Genomic DNA, 14,397 nt, shown 5'->3' on the forward strand with positions numbered 1-14,397 from the left:
TGTACCGCTCATTCAGCAGATATCACAGACTTCATCGTTCGATTTGATAATGACTATCAGGTGGTGGTGGCGGTCAGATCGGCCTAGATATTTACTGGCATTCACAGAGGCAAACACACACTCAGAGTATTAAAAAAAACTGAATATCATTACTACTCTGCTGAATGTTAAGCTCTAATAAATACTTAAAATCATTTTCATAGCTCATTAAAAATATAAAATGTGTGTATATTTGAATGTGCTTTTCAAGAGCAGTTAGCAATTTTTCACTTTAATAGGTCCTTCACAACCTACATTCTAATATTATATATTCTGATCATATGTATTTTGCGTTTGCATGCAAAACACCAACACAGGTCAAAATACACTAAAACACTCTCCAGGAGCTTAGTATGTGACTTCCATGCAATTTCCAGACATCCATCCATCCATTTTCTCCGCTTATCCGGGGTCGGGTCGCAGTGAATTTCCAAACAACAAAGGAAAAAAATAATATTTACATGAGTAAATAATAAAAAGGCTAGTTATGCATGAGTAATGAAGAACGAAAGAAAATAGCAATGTACAGTATATATGTGCACATACTGTACATTGTACACAGACACATGCCCATGTGTTTTTAGAAAAAAGGAAAATATAGCTGCAAAAGCTGGAAGAGAGCTGACATCAGAGGACTACGGAGGCTACAGCACTTAGAGGCCATTTTATTGCTTTGCTGTGGTCAAGTGAGGTGCACCGAGCTCAATTCCACCACAACAATGGCAAAGAGGGCCGCAGAGACAAAAGAGGGCTATCCCTGCTTCTTAACCCCTTCACTGCTGGCAGATCAGTCGCCTGGGGTACTGAGCGAACAACACAGGGCCACCTCAGGAGAAGCAAGGGGAATGACAAATAGCAAGTCGCAACTTATGTACCTGCTGTATGACAACAGCTCACACACACACACACACACACACACACACATTTAGTTACTTACACAGTAAAAACGATACATGCACACAAAGCATGAGAATCTATCAATGGGCAGATGGAGTCAGCTGCTTTTCGTGACCAGGAAGAAGCAGTCGGTAGCTTTACCTCAGCCCTGTCTTCTGAAATACACTGCAGCCGGCTCTCTATGTCTTTCCATCTCTGCCCCTCCCTCTTCTTCTCTCTCTCTCCCTCTCTCTCTCCTCCACTGGGAACATGGACGGGCTACTACACATTTGCAAGTGAATTGCACTTTTTGTTGAGATTTTTGTTTTGTGTGTGTGTGTGTGTGTGTGTGTGTGTGTGTGAGAGGGAAAGGCTGCTCCTGCCATCGCTCTTTTCTTTTCTTCTCTCTATAATCCTGCGGAGGATAATCTGTGAGGTACACAGAGAGGAAGTGCCATAGACCTGCTGGGGTCCAGCACATCCTAGCAGTGCATTCCTACAGCCCAGCTATCAGACACACGTATAAACATATACAGCCTAAAACCCTCTCAGTCGCACATTACTACCGTTTGTTGCAAAGTGGAGTGGACGCAGAGCACACAGAGAAGTGACATTTAAATCTGAATGACCTGAATCTGAAACCAAAGCTTTAACCAAGAAACAGAAATAAAATATCATCATTCTTGGAAAAAGTCAAACGAGAAACACTGCACACATGCAATTCTAAAAATCAGAAAATGTGCAGTCAAACACTATCAATTCTGTTTATATATGCGTCTGTATGTCCCACTGTTAATACAAAGCATGTCTTGGGAGTAGCAGAGGAGAATGAGTAGCATGGAGAAAAAGAGCTATAAAGTCTATAGCAGTATAATGTTCATATCACAGTCACATAGCTCTTTATCTGGCCTTTCAAACAAGCCCAAGCCCAACGACCGACAGAAAAGCGCAGAAGCTAATAGCTTGATTATACAAACACACATAGTGTATTTGGGACTTATACAAGCAGTGATGCTGCATCACCGTGTGACCTGGCTGTAGATCAGTGACGAGGAAAATGACACAGATCGCCTGACTGCATTCAAACATGTCTTCTTTTATACAAAATGTAATTTATTATATAATTACATTTTTTTAATAATTTACATTTAACCTCTGTGTATGTTTTTTTAATTGTATTTGAACTATACATATTTCATGTCAAAATATGTAATACAATAAATAATATGGAACATGAAGTGATGCATTGTCAATATTTCAAACCTGTCTCTTTCTCTCTCACACACACACACACACACACCCGCACACACACAGTCACACACACTCTTACATTTCAGTTACACAATGCAGATTTCACAGACACAGATAAACAATGTGAGGGCAGTTATCACTCCACGGAGCACAGTAACATAGAGGAAGAGGAAGAGGATGACAAAGAAATAGGGGAGGATAAAAAGACGGCGTGTGTTTCGTCAGAGTCACAGGCCAGAGGGGCCCATGTATTGTTCCAGGGCTCAGTGTGGGGAGAGAAAGGCGACCTGGGCCGCCTCTGTCTAAGCGTCCTCCATGTTTTATGCATTCTGTCCTTTGTGATGATAAGCGCCAGTGCGGAGGGTGGAATGCTGGCCTCCAGGGTCCAAGAGAAGGGTGGGCATATTGGGGGCTGAGGGGCAGCTCAGTTAAATTTTGCAGCCCTTGGAGTGGTCCCTGTCATCCCTGCCTCGCCTGCGTGTACGCATATGTAGCCTATACAGACACGAAACCGTTGTTGCTCCCATCCCTGAACACTAGAGCTAGCTGCTGCTGCCCATAGGATATATACACAGTCAGTCGTAGCCGCTATGCTACACAAACACACACACACACACACACACACACACACATCTTTTACGATACTGACAGCGCTGGACAGGCATGCATCACATAGGTCCCTCTACTCACAGTCGATATACAGCGTCCCAGAAATAAAACAGTCTAAACCACTGTTACAACCCAGCCATCTAACAAACAGCCTTGTTTGCTACAAAACTGATATTGTATGTTTATTAAAGACACAATATTGAGATTCTAGTCAAGGATGTAGATCCACACACAAAATCCAACCCTCCTTCCATGACTATAACAGCATTTATTTATTGTTAGAAATAGAATACAAATTTGTATCACATAATTTTGTGCTCCATTCTATGGCAGCTTCTGAATTTTCTGCACTGAAGGAGAGATAATAGATCGAAATAGAAGCCACACGATGCTTTTAAACATATTACTGAACAGAATTTTTTATTTTTTCTCGTATCTCTATTCCCTGTATGAGTGCAAGATAATCAGAGCAACGTTGCATTATCATAACATAGGTCTGCTGTTATTTGTCTGAATTTGAACACTGGATTCGATTTTTGGAAACAGCTCAAAATTAACAATAAAAAAGAATGACTACAAAAACAAAAGTGTATCATAACAGGGCCTTAACCTGGCACATTCAAAATAAATTTCCACGATGCCAATGTACTGTACACACAAATCAGAATGCATCTGTGCACACACATGTCGAAACACAAGCGCATCTTCACGGTCATAAATATAGTCCACCACAATGATTTAACCATGATTGTTAACACGATAACATATTGTGAAAGAGCAAACCACAAAAATCTGCGCCACCTTGACTTCAAAAAGATAAAAGGATGACATTGAAGAAGAAGAAAAGCTCAAAAGAAGACAAGGATGGGGAATTTAAGAGAAAGAGGTGCTTTCTGTGGATAAAAAAACAGCCCTTTTGGACACTCAGGACCGCTGGGATTAAGGATCGTGTACAGCATTCATGCACACCACAAGCATGCATACACACACACACCTGAGCATGACAGTCGTCTCTTCCACTCTCACTTCCCACTTTTTAGCTCACCCCTGTGCTGAGCCGAGATCCCACCCCCCGCCTGCTCCTTTATGACAGCATGACATGTACACTGGCCTCGGCTGCAGGACAACTGGAAGAACTGGTCGCCGCCGCTGCACGACCTTGCATATTCAAAAGCACACATCAGATTCAAAGCCATCGTCTGTGTCGACTACCTTCATCTACATATGTCCATACAGCTAATAGCTGACACTTGACATTCTTCTCTGATTTCAGTGAAGACATATCCACAAAAAGGTAGCGCTCCGTGTTTATAATGCTCTGCCTCTCATGAAGCAAACGGCATACAGTGAAAAAGTCATATTTAAACTGACTGATTTATGAAAATACAAAATAAATAATAATAATAACAATTTCTTAAAAATGTTCCATTCACACAAGACACAACATCATTCTATATCTTACTTATCAGAGCATATATAGGTGTATTTTTGTGTTCTGTGTGCAAAGACTTCCTCTGGCAAACAAATCTAAAGAGTGGAGCATCTCTTATGTATTGCCTCAGCCTATACTGGTGACCCAAAGAGGGCTCTCTCTAACCGATAACACGGCAGCGAGCTCCCCCACGGTGCCAGTGCCCGAGCACGGAAAGGTGGGAGTTAAGGAGGGAGACACATTGAGAATGAGATGAAGAGAGAGAGAGAGAGAGAGAGAGAGAGAGAGAGAGAGAGAAGGAGATGAGGCACAGTGAGAGGAGGAGAAGGGGTTATGACAGCCAGAGGCGCTGTCTCCCCTTTCTCTGTGTTACCCCCAAACCATGAAACAAGCCTATCCATGACGACTGCTCCTGCCTTTATCTCATTTCCCCGACTGGAAGCGCTATTCCTGTTCATACAGTCAAATGGCATCTGAAGACTCTGAACACACCTGTCATCAGCATATGGTAATAGAGGGGGACCAAGTGCAAACCGTGGACAACCGTTTTGTTGCTGTGCAGGATCAGTGGCAACTACAGCAAAGAACTGTGATCACATCACAGCATTACGACACCGAATATTTCCTTCATGATAGGGATAACAGCAACAACACACAGATTGCAGTTATCCCATATGCACTTGCATGATTAATCATCGAAATATAATCATGTTCAACGACTATGCACGGCACCAACGTCACAAATAAACAAACCTGCACTTTTGAATCATTTTGATCTTAACAGACAAAGGATTTTGTTATATGTCTAAAACAGTCAAATAACATGTTTACAATTTAGAGTTTTTTTATAATGGTTAAAAACACTTGCTTGGTGTCACAAAGATATATGAAGCAACTCCAAATAAATGAAACAAAATTCTAATGAAATTAATTTGAATAACCAGATGTGTGAAATATCTGCATGAGAGTATTTTTCAATTATTCTGAACAGAGCAATATAGTTATTTGCTCTTTCCCTTCAGTAATGGTAAATAACCAAACTGTACTGAAATGTTTTATTGATATAGATATTTAAATGTTTTTGTCAAAAAAAAAAAAAAAAAAGCTATAAAAAATAAATCTGAACATATTAACAAGACATGAAGAAATAACTCTGACCACAAGAATAGAGCTAAAAATAAAAATGGCCCAATTTCAATTATTTTTCAAAAATGCTGTCTTTGGTAAAATAATCACTCTGGTGGCACTTTAGCAGCTCACAGTTCTCAAGACCGCAATACTTCCAATATCACAGCCAGGGATGAGCATGAGATAATATAGTTAGCTACACCGAACACAACGTCTGACAAACACATATTTGAAATAGAATACATGGAAATAATGCCAATGACATTCCTACACCGTTGCCAGGAACTGTTATAATTAAACATAAATATGACGATGAGACAAGACAGAAAAATCAGACAGGTGAGATGACAGTAAACATTTCTGCTGTCTTTGTTTTGTAACAGAAGACGGAGAGAGAGGGAGGAGGAGGAAGAGGAGAGGAGTGTTACTGTCAGACAGGGGAGGAAAGGAGATCACTCGAGTTCTGGCACAGCAGCCTATACCTGCCCCATCCACTACAACACCTTTGAGTTTCTAATAACTGGAATCGTAACACACACACACACACTTTACTTTTGCGGACACACAAGAAACGGAAAATAACTATAAAACAATAATATAAAAAAAGGAAGGAGCTATATGAATATTATCACTGATTTAAATTAATCAGTCACTTCCCCCTCTTTTTCCCAGTGCTAATCTCTTTCCGTCTGCTCCCCTTCAGTCTGAAAGGTAGGAATCTGTTTATTTGACCTCTTCCCCTGATTCCTCCTCTATGGCCCATGGCTATCTGACCCCTCCACCCAACCCCCTCAACACTCCTACCCCCAGCCCTCTTCTCTTCTTTTTTTGCCTTTCTCTCCCTCCCTGACAGCCTTAACGTTTTGTTTGTATTAAACCTGTTACCAGTCTATTTTGTTTCTCCCATCCTAAACTAAAGCCAAAGTCGTAATCCTGCAGATGCTGACAACCACAAGTGCTTTGTGTGGCTCACAACACATACCAACAACTACCATCACCCTTTCCTCCCAGCAAGACCCCCACACTCCCCATCATCCATCGGCTGTTTGCGCGGGGGTTTCCTCTCTTTCCTTTTTATCTCTGCACTCACTCCATGACCCCTGTTCCCCCTGGTTCTGGCTGCCTGACCCCCCCCCCCCCCCCCCCCCCCCACACACACACACTGCTTGTCACCCCCCTTCCTGCCTCCCCAAACGGTACACATATCCTATCCTTGCCTTTGCTCGCTCGCCAAACCTCTTTTTTCCTCTTTCATTTCCCGTCTCTATGTAGCGAAAAATATCCGAGTCTGATTCTCGCAGCCTTTTTCTAACTGTTTATAGCTCCATCCCAGCCGAAAGGGAGTTGCTATTTTTGATCATATTTAAAGGAGATATTCAGCTTGCAATTAAACCTGCACGTGCAGATAACAGTTGAATTTCCGTTTTCTTTATTTCCCCCCCCCCCCCGATCAGATCCATTTTTGGCGAGGCTAATAACATTGTAGTCTTAGGCAGTAATACAAAAAATATATATATAGATATTCTGGAAAGGGCCCATTCAGTTGGGTCTCTGTGCAAGCCTGTTTGTATTTTCTTCCGAGAGTCCAGTCTATTCTATTTCGGGTCCGTGGAAGATATTTTGTGTAGCTTAACTTAAAAAAAAAGAAGAAAAAATACATACAAATGTGAGCCGGCTAAGCGGCCACTAAATGCATGCAGTGACCTATAGGTTGAGCCTGGACCATACTTTAAGTTTCCGGCAGTAACTTTGGAATGATTATGTCTGCTTAAGGTCAGACTAATAGGGCAATGTTTTGTTTTCATTCCGGTCAGCATTTGTCGGAGGAAAAAAAAACCCGTTCTCCTGAAAGTCAGATACGGTAGCCAAGTAGTTGGAGGCAGCAGATCCAGCCTGCCTATGTCTTCCCTGAACCACATGTCTGTTCTCTGGAACGGAGCTCTGACTCTCAGGCTGTCCGTGTAAAAGGTCCTGCTGATCCGCTCTTGTCATGAAGGAGACCCGGGGCTTCGTTTATCTCGAACACACCACATTCACGTAACACACACACGCTACACGAACCCGTTCGCGCACGCACGCACGCACACTTACACACACACACACACACACACACACACACACTCTTATATGCCGATCGATTTGCATGTGACTTCGTCAGGGAATGAGCAAGAATCGGCTTAAAAACAACGCTTCAAAAGAGGCAAACAGCGATGAAAAATAAAAAAGGCAAGATGGACAAAGTGGGGTAAAGGGGAAAAGTGTAGCTAGAGGAACTAAGACAGGGCGGAGGGATTGCACATTTCTGAGAGAGACGTGTCGGAGAAGAACAAAATGTGTTTATCCAGAAGAGGATTTTATAAGCATACGACGGTGCAGAAACCCCCTGGATGTGGCAAGTGTCAAATCTGTCAAAATTAGAAAGCGAGAGACGTTCCCTTTCGCCGGACGCACACGGACCCACAGGCTGGACTTGGAGCTCCTTTTCTGGGCTGCGCTCATGTGGAGCTGCCGCTGCCCTTCGTCCGCTCAACACAGCCCCGTTTCTTATTGCATCTGTGCCTTAAAACACGTTTCTCGACACCAATAAACCCCGATACCTTTTCCCGATCCCAACGAAATGCACATATTCGTTTTAAAACCGTATTTTTCTGCGGTCAACTGCTTGGAGAGGATCGCTGTCTTGCCCATTTCTTATCTTCCATTCATGAGGAGGAGAGGACGAACGCTGATGTAAACACAGGTAACGATACGAATAAAACCGAGAATAAACCACAGAACTTGCATGAAATGAACTTGTGATCGCTAGTCATTTCTCACAATGTGAGAATAGCCAGCTCCGCTACACGTAAAACTACGAACAGATAGGGAAAGAGATTCAGATAAGTCTACAGCGAAAAGAATAGGATCGTGGAAACACAGAAAGGAAAAGAGACAAACGCAAAGTTGAAACTTACAATTTCTCGCTGCCGCTTTGTGATCCTCGCTTTTTAATCCAGTATTGAGATGATTTAGCTAAAGATCCCATCAAGGCAGTCCCCTTTTGGTCAGTTTGCGCTTAGGGTGGTAAAAGAAAGATCATTGTTGTTGCGGAGTGTAAAAAACCGAAGTAGGTAGGCTACTATTAGTTGTTAAAGGCAATATAAAAATAATTTGGATGCAAAGCAGGCGATGAGTCTTGTGTTAGAGGGAGCGAGGAAGAGGTGAAAGTGAGATCTGATGATTGAAAAGAAAAAACTCTTTGGATCTTTATTCCTGCTAATTAGTTTCCTGCAAAAAATGGCTGTGATTAATTCAGTGCGCATGTGCTTCATTACACAGGCACGAAGGGAAGGGCTAATTAGCCGCCTTCTGGATCAATAAGATTCAGCAAAGGAGAGAGAGGGAGAGAGCGGGAGGGAGGGAGGGAGAAAGAGGGAGGGAGGGAGGGATGGATAGATACAAGTAGAAAAAAAAAAGAGTAAAGTAATGATCAGGAATTGAAAATATGGAATTAAGAACAGCGGAAAGTAAGAGTTTGATGAGACGGAAGACGGTGAAAGCTGGAGCAGGCAGCCGCAGCAGGCAAAGCCCGACGCTACAGCCATAGCTTTTCCTCCGCTCCTTTTGACACTTTTTCAGACGTTTTTCTCCCGTTTTTTGCTTTTTCTAAATCACAGATATGCATTTACTCCGTCCACTAAAAGTACATAAGCGATCTCGCTTTATTTTATTCTGTCTCTTTCGACCTAAGTCTGTCATTTTAGTCGCGTCAAAGCTGCACACGGGGCTGTTTTCTGTAGTTACTTTACAGTCTCCGTTTGAACAACTTATTGAAATACATAACCGAGTTACGGCGACCGTGGTGACTAAACTGGAAACACGCAAGCCTACTCTTCAGCCTAGTAGCTTACACTTGTAAATATGTAAACAATTCCCGTGTTTGTAAACAACGAAAACAAACGCTTGCCGAAAAATTAAAGCACGTTCTACATGTATGTAAAAGTGTAGGCTACTGTATCAGCAACATATAGGCTGCCTCGGAGTCCTATTGTAATGAACAGAGCTCACTGTAAGTACAGTGGCACCTGGATATTATCAGAGCTGTCACTGTATTTGTATTAGTTAATATATATATTTTTATGCATGAAGAGAAATAGTCATATTTGATCAGAGACTGAAGTTGACATTTATGCGTATCCAAATTTTAACTATGACTAACTTGACGTGATTCAACCTGTATGCAGCATACAGTGAAACCCCAGTGTTTATGTTTAAATTGCATCAAAATGTGAATTTAACGATGGTAGGCTTAATAAGAGAAGACTAAAGACTACTTTATTAAAGATTAGAGTGTTACTAAACTCACAAAATAGGTTGTGTGCATAGACTAATTTGAATAAAACGGTAACATTAAGAATCATAACGTTTTAAAAAGTGAAAATCAGCTTTCTGAAATATGCCATATGAAAGTACGACGGAGATGAAAGACGTAGTAGTTTTTGCTGTCAGCTCAAAATATCTGTTCAGATTCAGGATACGACTTTATAACACTTTTGCAAAATTGAATAAACTAATTATTTCAGTAGTTTTAGGGCATTCGCAGCACAGAGGTTGAAATATTCTTCGAGTGAAATTTGCTTTGTGTTAGTAGTCTACAGTATGCAAAGCAAGTCCAGCTCTTTTTAGAAATACTTGTTGAAGCCCTATTGTATTCTATATGGGTGTGACAATTTATTTAAATTTTGCAGTATGTGTCACGGGTGTTTAGAAAATATAAATGGGTCTATAGTTCTTACCCTTGTACGTAGAACTGTGACACGCGGGGCTGATGGGGAAACAGGTTATCGTTATATCTATTACGAAACTGCCGGGGACACGCTGTCAATACATGTAGGCTCCCTTAAATAATAATAACACTATAAATGTGGGACAACGTGACAGAGTTGTATGAAAGCGTTTGGTCAGCTCCGGCCTGTTTGCATTCAATTTTCTACAGTTCTTCTGATATTATGACATGGAGCCCAGATGGTCAGTGCGTCATCTCCTTTTTGATGTTTCGTGATTAGGAATTGCTAAACGCCTTTATGATCAATACCAACGTAACAGTTGTTGCGGTTCTCTCGTTTTGTTTTTCCTAATAATCTCTCCGTAAAGCACTTCGCCTCTGCAACTGATGTCCTCTCGTTTCCTCCGAATGAAAAGACTGTATTGCAAAAAGCAACCTTTGAGTGTGTCAGTGCTCTTTGTTATGATAATTTTATTGTTGATTCTCTGAGGAAATGGACAATCCCTCACTCTCGGTACGCACACTTTCTGTGCAAACAGCTCCATATAGAGTCCCGGTCCACTGAATGCAAGTAGCAGCTCTCACTGATCACATAACGTGCTATGTTTATTGAAACAATACGGATTTGATAGTCTGCACCTATAGTGAATTCCGATACAGAGTTAATTGGTAACGGCACATATACTCGAATCCAAACAGTGTCCAAACATGCTATAGAGCTTAACGTGGCCATAACACAACAGTGCATAAGAGATAAGCCATAACTGGGTTAATAAAACGATAGATATTTTTCTTTTTCAGACGTGTGTTGCATAGAAATGCATGGTACAGATAAATCGAATGCCAGTTTTTGTTTTACAAGATTGCATACAACTGATATGTTAATCGTGATGTTGTAGAGGGGAAGATGGTTGATGAAATGTTAGGCTATATTTTATATTTTCCAATGGCCTTTGACAAAGGTTAAAAAGGTTGTGAAACCCCAATGGGACGCGGCGTTTCCACAGATCCAACAGCATAGGCTATATCCCTTAGAAGAGCATATATGAAAAATCTAACTTATTATGTTGTAGCCTATGACCAAGACCCAACTCTCTACCCCCCCCCCCCCCCCCCCCCCCCCCCTCTCGCTCTCTTTGTCTGTCTGTCTGTCTCTCTCTCTCTCTCTGTCTCTCTCTCTCCCTGCTGCTCGAATAGGCTGTGCTGTAACACGGCATTTCCTCAGCACTTGCCATCCATAAGCCCAGGCAGGCACCAATACCTGTTTTTAAGCACTGTAGCATGTGCTGTGTGGCATTCTTCTCTCAGAAAAAGAAAGAAACAAGAAAACTGCATCGCCCCGTTGAGCAGCTCGCATTTTTGCAGTGTGAGAGGCAGACTGCAGGAATCTCGAGGATTTGTGCGTGTCTGCTCTCTCGGGAAGAAGAGATTGTAAAAATGAATAGGTTGAAAATAGCGTGCGAGAGGAGTTAAAGGGGCTACGAGATAATAAAAGAGTCGGGTGTAATTTGAGGCTTGTAGGAGGCAGCTTTGAGCCAGCCAGTCGCCTAAAGCATAACAATGCAAACTTCAGTTTACAAATTTATGCAAAGGCCTGATTGACATCACTCCATCAGTGGCCATATTGAGTATGGTGTAGGCTAAATCAAAAGAAGACCCGCCAGACAGAGGCCTTGATGCTTTCAGGGCCTATGCATCACTGGAAAGGGAGAAAGGGGGGAACTGACAGGGTCTGAAGCTTTTGTGTTACCAGCGTTCAATTGCGCCTCTCTGTGGGAAGGATAACTGTCCACGTGCCAGCCTCAATAGGCATACATCGATGAGTGGCATTGCAAATTCAACACAACCTGTGGCTATGACAGCCCGTGGATATGACAAAGAAAGGCAGAATAGCTTGAAATGCAAAATGCTGTGTCGTTGTGGGGCACATAAAAGCGCTTGACCATCACAGTGTAGCCTGTATGACAGAGGGCAGAGCACCAGAATCGTTTCTAGCGGGACTCTGCCGGAGATTCCGCAGACCCATGCGCACTACTCGTCTACGTTTTTGTAGATATTATATAATATGTATTCCAAAGTCATTACATTAAATTAAACTTTATATTATGTTATCTATATATGAGCTACTGTGTGTGTGTGTGTGTGTGTGTGTGTGTGTGTGTGTGTGTGTGTGTGTGTGTGTGTGTGTGTGTGCGCGCGCGCGCACGTGTGCACGCGTGTGTTCGGATGCATGCGCAATCCCAGACAAAGCACAAAAGGAAACAGAGGAAATGAGCAGGGGTGAAAGTATTTAAAGATAAAAGCTGCAATCGAGAAAAGTCCTATAACTTTATAAAGAGATAACGACTATTATATTCCGAAGGATTTGGGGATTTAAGATGCTTATAGGCTGCAATATTAACAAGGAGGGTGTCAGTCATATGTTCAGGCTATGGTAAACAGAGATGAAAAGGGCATCAGACATTCTTTAGGACGCAATCTGGGTGAGATTATACTATGGAAATATTTCTAAATAAAAACACAGAGAAGGTGGACTGGAAGCTCAAAGTGGGACACAACAGACCAAACGCTGGACTTATTTTTTTAATGAAAAATAAATTGGTATTTTACTTTAGTGGTGAGGTTAATGAAAAGACGCCTTAAACTTGTGACATGCAGCGCCTGTTGGTTGGAATCTCAGCTGGACAGATAATAGTTTTAGGAGGGTTGTAGCCCAAGTTTCCTACGAGGGACTTAACTCACTATAGCCTATTTTTTGTTTGTGAAATAGAGACGATCCACATAAAACCATTTTTATAATTACTTTAATTAATAGCATATAAGTAGGCTACAGCAATTGGTATGTATAACTTGTTGGGGAAAAAACGTTCAATCTGAATTTTAAGAAAATATAATTTATACTCTTATTATCCCATTAGTGGTTGTTTGTCTTTGTATGATCCTCGATTGAATCAAACTGCGCTGTACACCACTACATTGCACATATGAGAGGCTGGTGTCCGGCTCTCCGTGTTTCTGGGGTGGATAGGGCAGCGCAGCCAGGTGCAATGGGAGCGCCCTCTTATGTTCAGCCTGACCACTGGGATCAAGCAGCGCATCAACTCCTTTACAGGAGCCAAGCGCCTGCGGGCCAGCTGGTCTTTGCCTTTCCGTCCAACATCATATATTAAACTGCCTCGCGTGTGAATGATGTAAATCCACATGGTCGAGTTGTTGCGGGGTCAAAACAGATGCAGACTAACCGAGACAGAGATCACAAACATTTCAGATAAACATTTCACCAAAACAGTCGGTGAAATAATGAATGACTCGTGCATACACTGACCGAAACTGCCATCATTTTTAAATGCTATTCGGTAGGGACGAGGAGGGAAACACAGATCAAACTTGAACTTGGCCTAATTAGAAAAATGCAAACATCGGCACAGTTAATATCCAAATCTACACTCAGAAAAAAATACATTGTTCAATAAAAAAAGCGAACATTTTGTAAACATTTTTTTTTAGAGTTTGTCTGTGACTTCGATGCAGCATGTTCTACCATCATGGCATCAAAGCATATGTCCCTGGTGAAAAGGAAACATGATTTTTGCAAACCACAACTTTTATGCATTTTATTTATTGGACTTTATTTTCTAAAGCATTATTTGAAAATATCCCAGTGCTGCATCCGCCTGTGGCCTCGTTGATTCCTATTTTCATCCTTATGTCATGTTTGGCAGAGAACGTTCTTGAGGTGGATAAAAGGTGGACATTTTTTGTGTGTAGCGTTCTGTATTAAACTGAAATACAACATGAATAATTGTAATTGCTGTTGTTCGTCATATGTATCAGTTATTCGTCATTCAAGTGGGTTTAACGCTATTAAACATGTAGAAATGTATCCATACAGTAAATAAGTGAATACAACTTGCACTGTTCATATTTGTGGATATTTTCTAAATACGTTTTTAAAATGCTGTTATGTTAAACGCATGTGTGTCGATGTGATTTTTTAGTTTCATTTTTATTTTTTGCTTGTTTTGTTTGTTTTTGTGTTGTTTATTTGTTCCAGATGTTCTGTATGTCTTATTATGTGAAAGTTTTGGCTACTATTTTTCTATTTGTTCACTTAATGGCTGTTTATAACAATAGGCTACCTTTCAATTTATTTTTGGTTGACTCACAGTAAGTCCTCTTGAAATGAAAACAACAATATTAAAATGCTCCTGAAAAAAAGTCTATGTATCATTTGCCCGTTTTTTATTTTTTATTTTTTTGACCTATTTTAACATTGCATCTTGAGATTCAAATATTT

At 41.3% G+C, this 14,397-nt stretch overlaps 1 protein-coding gene across 2 annotated transcripts in view; it reads right to left on the reverse strand.

Annotated features, from left to right (window-relative positions):
* Positions 1 to 8,816, reverse strand: part of zfhx3b (zinc finger homeobox 3b) — a 136,096-nt gene extending 127,280 nt beyond the window's left edge. For both annotated transcript variants that reach the window (XM_076109887.1, XM_076109885.1), the window contains exon 1: positions 8,290 to 8,816. The gene's annotated coding sequence lies outside the window, so the exon portion shown is untranslated. The remainder of the gene's footprint in view (positions 1 to 8,289) is intronic.
* Between the last annotated feature and the right edge of the window lie 5,581 nt (positions 8,817 to 14,397).

This window comes from Anarhichas minor, unplaced genomic scaffold, assembly GCF_050575085.1.
Source record: "Anarhichas minor isolate MPS153535 unplaced genomic scaffold, ASM5057508v1 ptg000042l, whole genome shotgun sequence".
NCBI classification, from domain to species: domain Eukaryota; kingdom Metazoa; phylum Chordata; class Actinopteri; order Perciformes; family Anarhichadidae; genus Anarhichas; species Anarhichas minor.